At 39.2% G+C, this 15,455-nt stretch overlaps 1 protein-coding gene and 1 long non-coding RNA gene across 5 annotated transcripts in view; one reads left to right on the top strand and one right to left on the bottom strand.

Annotated features, from left to right (window-relative positions):
• Positions 1 to 15,455, top strand: part of LOC104589004 (uncharacterized) — a 102,683-nt gene that overhangs the window by 64,146 nt on the left and 23,082 nt on the right. The window lies entirely within an intron of this gene.
• The window catches only part of LOC148800766 (uncharacterized), a 126,120-nt gene that overhangs the window by 61,045 nt on the left and 49,620 nt on the right, over positions 1 to 15,455 (bottom strand). The window lies entirely within an intron of this gene.

Genomic DNA, 15,455 nt, shown 5'->3' on the forward strand with positions numbered 1-15,455 from the left:
CGATGATAGCTTTCACTCTACTCCAGGTAGCCCTCTCCGTGATTCAAACTTGAGACGTGGTGATAGGCTTTGATACCAAATGTAGCTTGGACTAAGTATGAGAATATGGGTCTGTGTATAAGGATATCCACTTTGTACAAAATGTTGGAGGTTAGGACCATACCCAATCCATCCCTCTCAAGACCTAGATTGCCAGGATCGACATTGGGTTAATGGCCTTTTTATTGGTATTTGTTGTGGGATTTGACAATGTGGGCCTCGGCCCATTTGTTTTATGTCTTTCTATTTCTTGTTGGGCTATACTTCTGTTATTAAGTGTTAATGGGCACGGACTTCCTTATTTTAAGTTACTCCATCCCTTACTAATGGGGGATGAAGTTGTAATCTTATGCTTCTTAATGTTGCCCTAATATAAATATCAGTTTGATGGGCTGGTAGAGTTAAGCCACCCTATTCAAAATTTCTTCTTTTTCTTCTTCTTGAATCAGAATACAAACATTGTATCAGAGCATTAAGTCAATCTCATTCTGCTCGCCAATCTTCTTCACCAAATGTTTCATCTTAAATTTCTCTTTTATTGTTGGATTAACAAGGAGTTTTTCTGCTGGTCATGGTTGGCTGAAGGCTTTTTGAGGTTTGTCTTTGGAAAAACTCGAAGGAGACCCAGAATAGTTGCTGGTATGCCCAGGTAAGGCAAGAAACTAGTCGTATGGACTACTAGAAAGACCTATTTAACAGGTCTAGCCACTGGACTTCTAGGTAGTATCAGTCTAGGAGTTTAGTTCACAGTCCAGCCAAGCTTGTTTGGGAAGCTTGAGTAAAGGGGAGTGCTGTTAGTTCTTTTCTCTTGTTGTTGTTCTAAGTTCTGCTGAGATAGTAGTCAACTACTAAGAAATCTCTTCGTCTAATAGTCGACTACTAACAAGTAGTAATAGACTATTTGCTACAAGGTATTACTTTAAGTGAGTTCATAGTGTATTACAACACTAGTGAGGTATCCTCTAGAGGTTCTAGGACTGTTGACAATGTTATTCACCTTGGAAATCCTATGGTATAGATTACTAATGTGAAGCTAAATGAATACAACTATAGGGAATGGGCCATTTTGGCAAGATGGTCCATAGTGAGTCATGGACTACAAGGCTATATCAATGGGAAAATTAAGGAGTCCAAGAAGATGAACCAAGTTATAGGACTTGGTGTAGGAAAAATGCAACTGTGGTGTCATGGTTGGTGGCTTCTATGACTCACAAAATTGTGAGGATTGTTCAGCATTATACAACAGCCCACAAGATTTGGGAGAAACTGTACAACACTTACGGTCAAAAGAAAAATATAGCAAGGATTTACAGGTTGAATCAAGACATCTTTAGTTTAACTCAAGGGGACATGACTGAAGCAGTTTATTTTGCTACATTAGAAGGCTTATGGGAAGAGCTTAATCACCATTAGTCCTTGAGTGGGATAGCAGCAATGAAAAAGAAAGGCATGACAAGCAAATTGAAGAAGGAAGAATACTCAAGTATCTAGCTGGTTTGGACCATTCATATGAAAACACTAGATCTCAAATTTTGGGAGAACCCTAGATGGATTTAAGTAGTCTCCTAGGTCATGGTTTGAAAGATTGTGCAAGGCAATGAAGATTGTGGGATACTATTAAAGCAGTGTTGATCACACACTATTCTATAGAAGAAATGGGGAGAAATTGATAACATTTATTGTTTATATGGATGACATGGTGGTGACAGGAAATGATCTAGTAGAGATTAGAAGACTTAAGAATCTTTTGGCCTCTGAATTTGATATAAAGGACTTGGGACCTCTAAGGTACTTCTTGAGAATAGAGGTGGCTAGGTCTAAGGAAGGAATTTATATTTGTCAAAGGAAGTATGCGTTGGACCTCCTTAAGAAGATAGGAAAATTAGGTAGCAGACCTATTATGACTCTTATTGAACAAAACCTTGAATTGTAGGAAATGGATGAGGACCTAGACAAAGAAAGACGTCAACAACTTGTGGGTAAATTTCTGTACCTATCTCTCACTAGACTTGATATTGCTTATGTTGTCCATGTTGTTAGTCAATTTATGCATGCTCTTCAAGTTTCATACATGAAGGCAGTGAAGAGAATACTAAGGTACTTGAAGACATGTCCTAAAAGAGGGTTGTTATTTAAGAAGCTTGATAAACTTAATGTTGAAGCCTATACTAATGCTGATTGGGCTGGATCAGCTGGAGGTAGGAGATCTACAACCGGATATTGCACATTTGTGGGTGGAAATCTTGTAACCTGGAGAAGCAAGAAACAAACTGTAGTGGCTCGGGCAAGTGCTGAAGCTGAATACCAAGCAATGGCACATGGAGTGGTTGAACTTCTTTGGCTTAGGATACTCCTAAAGGAACTTGGAATCACAATGTCAGGAGCCTTGAAGCTCTAGTGTGTCAACCAAGCTGCAAAAAATATTGCTAATAATCCTATACAACATGATAGGGCCAAACACATTGAGATTGATAGACACTTTGTGAGAAAAAGGATTGTATCTAGAAATCTATGTATTTATTACATTCCGTTTACTAGACAAGTTGCTGATGTGTTCACTAAGGGACTTGCTAAAGCCAAATGTGGAGACTTGGTGTGCAAACTAGGCATGACGGACATTTATACTCAGTTTGAGGGGGAGTGTTCTGGCACTTGACAGTGTGGGCCTCGGCCCATTTGTGTTATCTCTTCCTATTTCTTGTTGGGCTATACTTCTGTTATTAAGTGTTAATGTCCTTGGACTTCCTTATTTTAAGTTACTCCATCCCTTACTAATGGGGGGTCTTGTCCAGAAGCTGAACTGAAGAGAAGAGAGAAGAGAGAACAGAGAAAGAGAGAGGAGAAGAGAGAGATCTGAGAGCAAGAAGTGTTGTTGGCGGCACCAGCTTTTTGGTATTTATATTAGGGCGACCAAAACATAACATAAAGAGAGGGGAATTACAATAGTACCCCTGCAACACTAACACAAATAAAAAAACAAAGAAAACAACCTTTTAACACTCCCCCTCAAGTTGGGACATACATTACAATCATGACCAACTTGTTACATAGATCATTGTGCCTGTCCGCAAGTTGATCTTTGGATCTGACATAGGGGGTGCACACTTCCCCTTTGACAACCTTTTCTCTGATAAAATGTTTGTCTACCTCAATGTGCTTGGTTCTATCATGCAGTACTGGGTTAGCAGCAATGTTTATGGCTGCCTTGTTGTCACAATATAAAGTCATAGGTCCATCAATTGCAAATCCTAGCTCACTCAATAGATTTTTTAGCAACATTATTTCAGCCACTCCATGAGACATTGCTTCACATCTTTGATGAATTCACCTGAACAATCACTTAATTTGTGATTAGGATCAATAGGAGAATCAACGGGTTTCACTCCCAATCTTCTTGTATCCTGTAACAGATCTAAGGCATACTTTTTCTGAGAAATGAAGATACCATTTTGTGAGCGGGCAACTTCAATTCCAAGGATGTATCTCAAAGGACCTAGATCTTTCACTCAAACTGAGTAGCAAGAAATCCCTTCAATCTTTGAATTTCATCTTTCCAAACACCAGTGGTAACTATATCATCAAAATACACTATTAGGGCTGCAATTTTCCCTTCCCCTCTTTTAACAAACAATATATGATCAGATTGACATTGCTTGTAGCCCTTTTGTTGTACAACTACCTGGAATCCGCTGAACCAAGCTCTTGGTGATTGTTTCAGGCCATATAGTGAATTTTTTAACTTGCATACCTTTTGTTCATTACCTTGAGCCTAGAAACCACAAGGAGTTGTACCATGTACACTTCTTCTAGATCATCATTTAGAAATGCATTCTTGATGTCCAATTGGTGAAGGTCCCAATCAAAGTTAGCAGCTAAAGAGAAGAGAACCCTAATGGAGTTCATCTTAGCAACTAGTGCAAAAGTTTCTGCATAATCCACCCCGTAAACTTGAGTGAACCTTTTGCCACTAGACGAGCTCTATACCTTTCCATTGTGCCATTAACCCTATGTTTCACTGTAAATACCCATTTACGTCCAGCTGGTTCTTTTCCCTCGGGAAGATACACCAATTCCCACATACCATTTTTATGTAATGCATTAATTTCTCCCTTTGCATCTGTACATTTAAGCACCGTGAGAGCTTATGCCACATTCTTAGGAATAGGAACACTATCAATGGAAGAGAGGAATGCCCGAAAGGAAGGTAAATTGTTTTCATAGGAAACAAAATGGGAAGTGGGGTGCTTGGTGGTGCAAGACCTAACACCCTTCCGGTGAGCAATAGGGTTAGAAATATCAGTGGGAACTAAGTACCTGGCTAGGTAGGATTCGTCCCTAGAGAATTTGATGGCATTGGTGGTATAGCTTCTAGATGCTCCACAACTCTTGAACTTGGGCGATTAACTTAATTAAGCATAACATAAAAAGGCCCATTAGTTAGAAGGCTCATTAACAACATAAACAAATAAAAGCATCTTATGGGCCATTCGACCCATTCTCTCTACACTCCCCCTCAAGCTGAGCATAGATGTCAATCATGCCCAGCTTACCAGTGTCATGTTGTAGTTTGGCCTTGGAGATTCCCTTGGTAAGAATGTCAATTAACTATTCTTCAAATGTAATGAATGGTAGACAAACTTCTCCAAAAGCCACTCTTTCTCTAATAAAATGCCTGTCAACTTCAATGTGTTTAGTCCTATCATGTTGCATTGGATTGTGACCAATGTTGATGGCGGCCTGATTATCACAGTATAGCATCAATGACTTATCATACTCAACACCCAGTTCCTCCATCAAGGACCGAAGCCAAAGTAACTCAGAAACTCCATGAGCCATAGATTTGTACTCGGCCTCAGCTGAAGATCTGGCAACAACTAATTGTTTCTTGCTTCTCCAAGAAACAATATTACCTACCACCATGCTACAGTATCTAGAAGTCGACCTCCTATCATCGATGTTTCCTGCCCAGTCAGCATTTGTGTAAGCCTCCAGTTTCATATGACCATGCTTAGCAAAAAGAATTCCCTTCCCAGGAGTACTCTTCAAATAACATAAAATTAGTTCTGCTGTTGCCATATGAGTGTCCCTGAGAGCACGCATGAACTAGCTAATGCAGCTGACAACAAATGCATTATCAAGCCGAGACATGTAAAGATATAGCAGTTTCCCAATTAACCTTTGAAACACTCCCTCATTCTTCAACAGTTCTCCATCAGAGGCAAAAAGTTTGTGACTCGTATCAATAGGAGTAGCCACTAGTCTTGCACCCATCTTGCCTGTTTTAGTGAGCAAGTCTAGCACATACTTTTGCTGAGAGATAAAAATTCCATCCTTAGGCTGAGCCACTTGTATGCCAAGGAAATACCTAAACTCCCCCAAATTTTTTATCTCAAACTCTGTGTGAAGGAAAGATTTAAGATCATCAATCCCTGTCACATTAGTACCAGTCACTACTATATCATCAACATAGACTATAAAATATACCACCAATGAACCTCTCCTCTTCACAAAGAGGGTATGATCGGACTGAGTCTATATATAACCAAAGTTAATAAGGGCAGCCCTAAACCTTTCAAACCATGCCCTAGGTGACTGTTTAAGTCCATAGAGAGACTTCTTCAGCTTGCACACTTTTCCCTCCATATTTGTGCCATACATCCTTGGTGGGAGAGACATATAGACCTCCTCATGTAATTCTCCATTCAAGAATGCATTTTTCACATCAAACTGATAGAGTGGCCAATCTGAATGAGCAGCCAAAGATAGTACAACCCGCACAGATGTCATTTTTGCAACAGGAGCAAAGGTCTCCAAATAGTCAATCCCATAGGTTTGTGTATAACCTTTTGCAACCAGCCTAGCTTTGTACCTCTCAATGAAGCCATTAACATGGTATTTAATGGTGTAAACCCACTTACAGCCCACTGGCTCCTTCCCTTATGACAAATCAACCATTTCCCATGTATCGTTCTTATCTAGAGCATCTATTTCAGTTCTCATAGCATCCCTCCATTCTGGAAAAGTAAGACTTCTGATATAGACTTGGGTATAGGGTTAGAAGCAACAAAAGAAGGAAAAGCATAATATGAAGGAGAAAAAAGACCATAGGAAATATGTTTGGAAATGCAATGTGCAATGCACTTCCGTTTACCTGTACTAATAGAAATAGGGTGGCTGCAAAGGGGTAGTATCAGTACCTGTTGTCTCTTCAGTAACTTGAAGTGCAAGAGGCTCATGTGATGTAGAGGAAACAATCTGCTCACATCTGGTTCTTTGCCACTGGTACCACTTGGGACTAAAGAGGGGACAAGGAGGTAATGAAGGAGGAATAGGAATATTGGAAGGAACATGAGATGATTGTTCCTCCCTTGACTCATTAAGAATAGAAGAAGGCTCAAGAGGAGACTCAACAAGGACAAGAAAGGGAATAGGAAAGATGAGATGATTGTTCCTCCCTTTTGTGTGGAAGCATAACCAAGGAAATATGCACTTGTGGGCATTTGGTTCAAATTTATGTCTTTGGGCACTCATGATGTGTACATAAAAAGTACAACCAAAGACACGAAGGGGAATAGAAAAAAGGTCCTTACCCAGATGAAGGAGGCTAAAGGGAGACTTAAAACCGAACACTCTGGATGGAATACGATTAATTAGGTAGGTTGTAGTGAAAATAACATCCCTCCAAAATCTTGTAGGGACGTGTGAGGCAAACAGGATACTTTTTGCAACTTCAACTATGTGACAGTTCTAACTCTCAGCAACTCCATTTTGTTCTAGAATACGAACATAGGAACTCTGGTGAATAACCCCCAAATCAGTGAGATAAGAGGTTGGGTAAGAACAAATTCATGGAACTACCTCACAAGTTTGGGAACTTCATCTTGGGATCTCATAAAAAATAACCAAGTGTATCATGAGAAATCGTCAATGAACAAGATAAAATATCTATAGCCTCCCATAGAGGGCAAGTGGTATGGCCCCCACACATCGGAGTCCACAATATGGAATGGAGAAGATGATCTTTTATTACTCAAGGATAACTATTTCTATAATGAAGGTTCAAAATATCGATACGCCCGATACGCTGGTATGGGTGTATCGGGTGAATTGATACCCTTTTTTCGTACGTTTTTTTTATTTTTTTATTTTTTGCAACCGGTTCAGGGGGGCCGGTTTAGGTCTCCTCCATCCCCTAGACCAGTCAAACCCCCGATACACCCACCGTAAGGGCGTATCGGAGGGGTGCCAGAACGATACATTTTGGCCGATACGGGCCGATACGTGTCGATACTTTGAACCTTGTTTATAATGTTTTGACAACTCACAGGACTCACAATGAAGACCGGACAAGTTAATTCCCTTAAACAACTTTGGGAATAAATGACCCAAACGAAAATGACATAACCTGACACGACTAAAAGACTCTGAAGAGTAGATCTAAAAGCATCTTTCCCAAGTTGTCCTTGGCTTTGTCCAGGAGTATCCAGCAGGTATATTCCATTCGCCTCATGGCCACTCCCAATCACTTTTTGAGACTTCAGGTCCTGAAAAACACAATAAGGAAAGAAGGTTACACTGTAGTTCAAGGATTTAGTTAGGCTACTCACAAACAATAACTTAGTATTCAGTTTAGGGACATGGAGAACAAATGGAAGAGAAATGGAGTCTATAGCCTTGATGGTTCCCTTGCCAGAGATAGGAGCAAGTGAACCATCAACTAGGGCAATCTTATCACGGCCAGGAAACAAATCATAAGAAATAAATAAAGTGGAAAGGCTGGTCATATGATCAGAAGCACCAAAATCAATAATCCAAGACATGAGATAGTTGCATGATTGGTAGTAGCACGTATACCTGAATGTGCAAATGCAGTAGTTGAATTGCCCAGAGGGTTGAAGGAGGAGGTTGCACTCTCTAGGTGACTGATCATCCTCCCATACTTCTCATATTCTGCCTTCATAACTGCTAACTATTCACTAGCAGTCCTCTCATCAGTTAAGCACCTCTCATTATTTGGAGCAGTGGGTATGTTGGCACTTACTGTCTTCACATTATTAGCCTTCATTTGGAAACGAGGCGGAAGGAGTTCTGGATGCAGTTTCCAACATTTATCTTTTGTATGTTTTGGTTTCTTGCAGTACTCACACACAACTTCCCTTTTTCTTGAACCACCTCAACTGCATGTAGTCACCTTCGGTTTCAGCCCCATATTGGCAAAATGGTCACTTGGGTGGTCCCTTGAATCTGGACCAGCCTCCTGCTCTCTTCACTACTCACCATGGCATAGGCCTGAGACAATGATACATTATCCTTGGCTAAGATATTCTGTCTGGTGATGTCAAACTCGAGATTCAGCCCTGTCAAGAATTCAAATACCCTGTTTCTCTCAACTAATTTCCTGTAAGTTTCAGCATCATTAGTACTTTCTCAGACAACAGTTTCCATTAGGTTTACCTCTTGCCACAGAGATTTCAGCATTGAGAAGTAAACGGCTAAAGTTCTCTCCCCGTGTCTTAAATTATTCACAACACCAAAGGCCTTGGCCACATTCAGTTTTTGTGAATAAGTTTCAGCTATACTATCCCATATTTCCTGGGCTGAATTCATATAAATAATGTTGACTGATTTGTGGTTGCATTGAGTTCACTAACCTATGACAATATAATTCTCTTGCATCCATTTTTCATAAGATGGGTCATCTTCCAGATGAGCTTTCTTGCTCTCGGAGATATACCCCCACTTGCCTTTGCTGCAAAGATGAATTTTTATTGACTGTGACCATGCTAAATAGTTGGTTCCATCCAACTTGACTATGGTCACAGCCAACAGAGAGTCAACGGGAGCTCTCAGAACTTGTCCGGGTTCAACTCCACACTTGTTTTCAACTCCCAAGATATCCATCTTCCTCAAACAATTCCAACAGAACTTCAAACAGCTTCAAATGACAAGCAAAGAAGACAGGAAAAAAATAGATACCAAGTACCAACCTCTATGAAGTTGAATCTACCAGCTGCATCTCACTCAGAACTCGGGAGAAGTCAGAAAACAGCAGTCGCTCCCTGTGGGGCTCGCAAACAGAATTCTCCAGTTGATTAGGGTTTTGGGCAGAAAAAACTCCAAGGACTATCAGAATGATGACCAAGACTGCACCCTTTTCTCCAAAAATCCACTAACAATTGGGCTCAAAAATTTCTTAAATCACTCATTCGATTCAGCTCTCCATACACTGTGTATGGGAAAAAAGAGAAAAAAAATATGAAAAAGAGTCTTCTCTAATACCAAGAAGAAAAACAGTCCTAAGGAATGAAAGGATGATTTAAAAGTTGTGAAAAGATGTTAGATATCAGCAGAAAAGAGAAAAGGAGAGGAGAGAATAAGAAGATGACGGCAAATAGGGTTTAGAGAGAAGACTTTCGAATGTTTTCTCTCTTCCCTAATCCTTTTCATTAAAACATAATTTTGTTGGAAGATTTCTGTAATTATGTATTATATTTGATTATGTGCTATTTTAGGTAGTCGAGAGATTTGTGAGCTGTACAAATTTTTAGGAATCAGTTTTATATTTAATTAGGGAGATTTGTTACCTAGTTTGTATCCTTTAATTAGGGAGATTTGTTACCTAGTTTGTATCCTAGAGAGAGCTATAAATTTCGATGTACAGAAGCATAAATGATTATCCCATTCTTCATATCTTTTTGTCTCTTCTTTATGGTATCAGAGCAGAAAAGACCTAGGGTTTGTTTCTGCGTTTCTGTCCCTAAAAATGTCCGAAGTCATGTCCAGTTCTCAGCCTTCTCAGCCTGAACCCCAGATTGTCCGGAATCTGCCTGAAAATCACCCTATTCAGATCACTACAATCCGACTAAATGGTGACAACTTTCTCCGGTGGGCACAATCTGTTCGCATGTATCTCAGAGGGAGAGGGAAAGTTGGCTATATCACAGGAGACACGAAGAAGCTTGATGTGAAGGATCCAGCCTATGCTGTTTGGGATGCTGAAAATTCCATGGTGATGACATGGTTGGTTAACTCCATGACTGAAGAGATAGGTGCAAATTATCTCTGCTATTCTACAGCCAAGGAATTATGGGACAATGTCTCACAAATGTACTCTGATTTAGGGAATCAATCCCAAGTGTACGAATTAACTCTACAACTCGGAGATATTCGCCAAGGTGAGAACTCTGTGACTAAGTATTTTAATTCTCTTAAGAGAATTTGGCAGGACTTGGACTTATTCAACGATTACAAGTGGAAGTCACCCGATGACTGCAATTATTACAAGAAGATGGTGAATGTTGGTCGAGTCTTCAAGTTTCTTGTAGGTTTAAACGTTGAATTCGATGAGGTTCGTGGCCAAATTATTGGAAGAAACCCTCTGCTCCCAATCGGTGAGGTATTTGCAGAAGTACGCAGAGAAGAAAGCCGGAGACAAGTGATGCTTGGAAAGAAGGCTGCAGGTACAACCGGACCTGTGGAAGGATCAGCCCTGATTATTTTCGAGGCCCAAGTCAGTCGAAAGTCAGCCCAAAATCAGCGGGTTGGAGACAAGAATAACCTACGCTGTGATTACTGTGGGAAACCTCGCCATACCCGAGAGAATTGCTACAAACTACACGGGAGACCATCCAATTGGTGGGCGAACAAACCTGGTGAACAGAATATACCTACAGCAAACGAGGCTGAATCATCCCCATTCAGTAAAGAGCAAATAGATCATCTTCTTAAACTTCTAAAATCCTATTCGTCACCTAATACTCCTGTTGGGTCTATGGCACAAACAGGTAGCAATTCTTTGGCACTCTCAATTCTAGGAAAATCCGGTCCTTGGATCATAGATTCAGGGGCCTCCGATCATATGACAAGTTGCTCTAACCTATTTAGTTCCTATTATCCTTGTTTTGGTATTGAAAAAGTGAGAATAGCTTATGGTAGTCTTTCATCTATTGCAGGCAAAGGAAACATTAAAATTTCAGAAAAAATTACTCTGAAATTTGTTTTACATGTTCCAAAACTTGCCTGCAATCTTCTTTCTGTCAGCAGATTGTCGAAAGATACTAATTGCTCCATTCTTTTTCTTCCTTCCACTTGTGTTTTTTAGGACCAGAACTCGGGGAAGACGATTGGAACTGCTAGAGAGATAAATGGACTCTACTACTTTGATGAAACCGCTACTGGTAATAAAAATGTTCATGGTTTAAGTAGTACAAGTTCAATCCCTGTCTGTGATCAAGTTATATTATGGCATAGAAGATTAGGGCATCCTAGTTTTCCATATCTCAAACATTTGTTTCCTAAATTGTTCAAAGGAGTTGATTGGTCAAAACTTCATTGTGAGGCTTGTCATTTGGCTAAAGATCATCGTGTTTTATTTCCAATAAAACCTTATTTTGCTTCAAAACCATTTTATTTGTTACATAGTGATGTTTGGGCCCCATCTAAGGTTAACACACTTTCTGGAAAGGAAATCAGAGGTTGAACAAAGATTTAAAGAATTTTTCCTAATGATTGAAAATCAATTTCAAACCAAAATTGGTATTCTAAGATCAGATAATGGGACTGAATACTTTAACAAATACTTAGGAGCATTCCTAACCGAAAAAAGGTATTATTCATCAATCAACTTGTCGTGACACACCACAACAGATGGAATTGCTAAAAGAAAAAATAGGCACCTTCTTGAGGTAGCTAGAGCCATCATGTTTTCTATGAATGTACCTAAATATCTTTGGGGAAATGCTTTCCTAACTGCATGTTACTTGATAAATTGAATGCCATCTCGAGTTTTAAAATATGAAACTCCTTTACAGAATCTGAAAAATTGTTTTCCCACATCTCGAATAACTACGGATCTTCCTTTAAAAGTGTTTGGTTGTGTCTGTTATGTGTATATACCAAATGTTTTTCGATCAAAACTGGATCCAAAAGCTGAAAAATGTGTGTTTCTTGGTTATGCATCTAATAAAAAAGGGTACAAATGCTTTAATCCAGTTACAAATAAATTTTTTGAGAGTATGGATGTACACTTTGTTGAGGACCAACCTTTCTTTCAAAAAAATTCTCTTCAGGGGGAGAACATAAGGAAGATAATCTTTGGGAAACTTTACCTATTCTAGAAGAATTTATACCTTTGATTAATTCTGATAAGCAAGTTTCGGAAACAATTATTGAAAGAATGGAACCTAGTGATAGTACTCTTAATCTAAATTTTCCAGATACTACGTTATCAGAGACAGGGGGAGAAGTACTTCAAACGGATCACAATCCTCATCCTAAACTTCAGTTTTATACCAGGAAGAGGTTTCACAAAAGTACTACTGTTCCAGTTGTTCCTACAGCAGAAGTCCAATCCAATTTGTCGAGAAGGTCCTACAACTCAGAGTAATCCTTCTTCTACCCCTATTCCATCTTTATCTAATGATTTGCCTAATCTGTCCTCTTCAGATCTTGACATTCCAATTGCATTAAGAAAAGGTACCCGAGCTTGCACAAAACATCCTATTGCAAAATACTTGTCATATGAGAAATTATCACATACTCATAAAGCATTTGTGTCTAGGATTTCTAACCTGTATGTGCCAAGAACTGTTCAAGAAGCATTAGATGATCCAAAATGGAGGTTAGCTGTGATGGAAGAGATGAATGCTCTTAGAAAAAGTAATACGTGGAGTATTACTGATCTACCCCATGACAAGAAGACAGTCGGGTGCAAATGGGTGTTTACAGTGAAGTGCAAGACTGATGGAAGTGTGGAGAGGTACAAAGCAAGACTCGTAGCAAAAGGATTTACCCAAATTCATAGTATAGACTACCAAGAGACTTTTACTCTTGTTGCTAAAATCAACTCTATTAGAATACTTCTTTCTCTTGTAGTTAATTTTAACTGGCCACTTCGTCAGTTCGATGTCAAGAATGCATTCTTGAATGGAGACCTAAAGGAAGAAGTATATATGGACCTACCACCAGGATTTGAAGAAAGTCTTGGAAGAGGCAAAGTTTGCAGGTTAAAAAAATCCTTATATGGGCTAAAGCAATCACCAAGAGCTTGGTTTGAACAATTTGGGGATACAGTAAGGCGGCACGGTTTCTCACAAAGTCAAGCTGATCATACTTTATTTTTCAAGCACTCCACCGAAGGTAAAATAGCTATTTTGATAGTGTATGTAGACGATATTATCATGACTGGGGATGATTTATTTGAAATCAACAAGTTGAAGAATAAGCTTGAGGCTGAATTTGACATTAAAGACCTGGGAAAACTTAAATATTTTCTCGGAATGGATTTTGCAAGGTCCAAGGAGGGAATCTTTATCAACCAACGCAAATACATTCTTGATTTGCTCAAGGAGACAGGGATGACAAGTTGTAAAGCCGCAGAAACTCCAATGGACCCAAATATGAAGTTAAAAGCAGTAACAGCAAATGAGGTGGTTGATCGAGAACGTTATCAAAGATTAGTTGGAAGACTAATCTATTTGTCGCACATAAGACCTGACATAGCCTTTCCAGTAAGTGTAGTAAGTCAGTTTATGCATTCACCTAGACCTACTCACTTTGAAGTTGTGTTCAAGATTTTGAGATATCTGAAAGGAACTCCAGGGAAAGGACTCTTGTTCAAAAATAGGGGTCATCTCCAAGTCGAAGCCTACACAGATGCAGATTGGGTAGGTGATGTAAATGATAGAAGATCTACTTCAGGTTACTGCACTTTGGTAGGAGGGAATTTGGTCACCTGGAGAAGCAAAAAACAGAGTGTTGTAGCAAGGAGTAGTGCAGAGGCAGAATTCCGCTCTGTTGCACATGGCTTTTGTGAAGTGTTATGGATCAAAAGGCTCCTAGAAGATTCGTAGGTCATAATCCAGTTCTACATGACAGAACAAAGCATGTAGAAGTGGATAAACATTTCATCAAGGAGAAGATAGACAGTGGTGTGATATGCATGTCCTACATACCCACCACGAGCCAAGTAGCAGACATTCTCAGCAAAGGGCTTCCTAGGGCACAGTATGAGAACTTAGTTAGCAAGCTTGCCATGAGTGATATATTCATGCCAGCTTGAGGGGGAGTGTTGGAAGATTTCTGTAATTATGTATTACATTTGATTATGTGCTATTTTAAGTAGTTGAGAGATTTGTGAGTTGTACAAATTTTTAGGAATCAGTTTTATCTTTCCTTTAATTAGGGAGATTTGTTACCTAGTTTGTATCCTAGAGAGAGCTATAAATTTCAATGTACAGAAGCATAAATGATTATCCCATTCTTCATATCTTTCTGTCTCTTCTTTAAATTTACAAGTTTTGATATTTACAGGAGGCCCTTAATTGGGTGATTAACTTAATTAAGCATAACATAAAAAAGGCCCATTAGTTAGAAGGCCTATTAACAACATAAACAAATAAAAGCATCCTATGGGCCATTCGGCCCATTCTCTCTACACATATGAATCAATAATCACCGAGCTACTTCAAGAAAATGGTGGTTCATTCTTTCAACAACACCATTTTGTTGTGGTGTTCGGGCACATGAGCTACGATGGAGTGATCCATTTGAAGCAAAGAACTTCGTAAGAGCATTATGGAAGTATTCTTTGGCATTATTAGATTGGAAGATTTGGATTTCGGTTTGAAATTGGATGAAAATCATTCTTTGGAAACCTTTTGGATAATTTTTGGTACTTCATCCCTAGTTCGCATGGGATATACCCATGTGTACCTGGAATAGTCATCAATAAAGGTAATAAAATACTTGTAGCCACTTTCAGATGGTAAAGTAATTGGACCCCAAATATCAGAGTTAACAATATGATAAGGAAATTCAGATTTAATATTCTTTGAAGAAAAATGAGTTCTACAATGTTTACTCAAATGACAAGGACATATCAACTTTGACACCAACACTGACTTAAACAACTCTGGAAACACAAACTTTAAGGAATCAAAGGATAAACGACCAAAACGACTATGCCATAAATAGGCATGACTCTTACTAGACTGACTCTTAGACTCTGTGACTGCAAGACCAGCATAGTTCTCCAACAGGTAGACACCATCCACCATACGCCCTCTACCAATCATCTTCCCCGAGGCCAAATCCTGAATCCCACAATAAGAAGGAAAGAAGATTACTGAACAACTTAAACAATTGGTTATACTATTAACAAAAAACAAATTAATAGGGAATTGAGGAACATGAAAAACATTAGAAAGGGTAGGACCAAAAGGAAGAGAAATGGTTCATTGACCAGCTATGGTAGAAAATGAACGATCAGCCAGTCTCACTTTGTCTCTTCCAGAGAGAAGATGATAGGTCTGAAAGTAGGTAGACTTACCGGTCATATGTTTTGACACTCTATAATCAATTATCCAAGGAGAGTCAGAGGAATGAGACGATACATGAAGAGATGTGGCAAAGTTACC

This window comes from Nelumbo nucifera, chromosome 4 (genome assembly GCF_055504915.1).
Source record: "Nelumbo nucifera cultivar China Antique chromosome 4, China Antique-T2T, whole genome shotgun sequence".
In the NCBI taxonomy this organism is placed as follows: domain Eukaryota; kingdom Viridiplantae; phylum Streptophyta; class Magnoliopsida; order Proteales; family Nelumbonaceae; genus Nelumbo; species Nelumbo nucifera.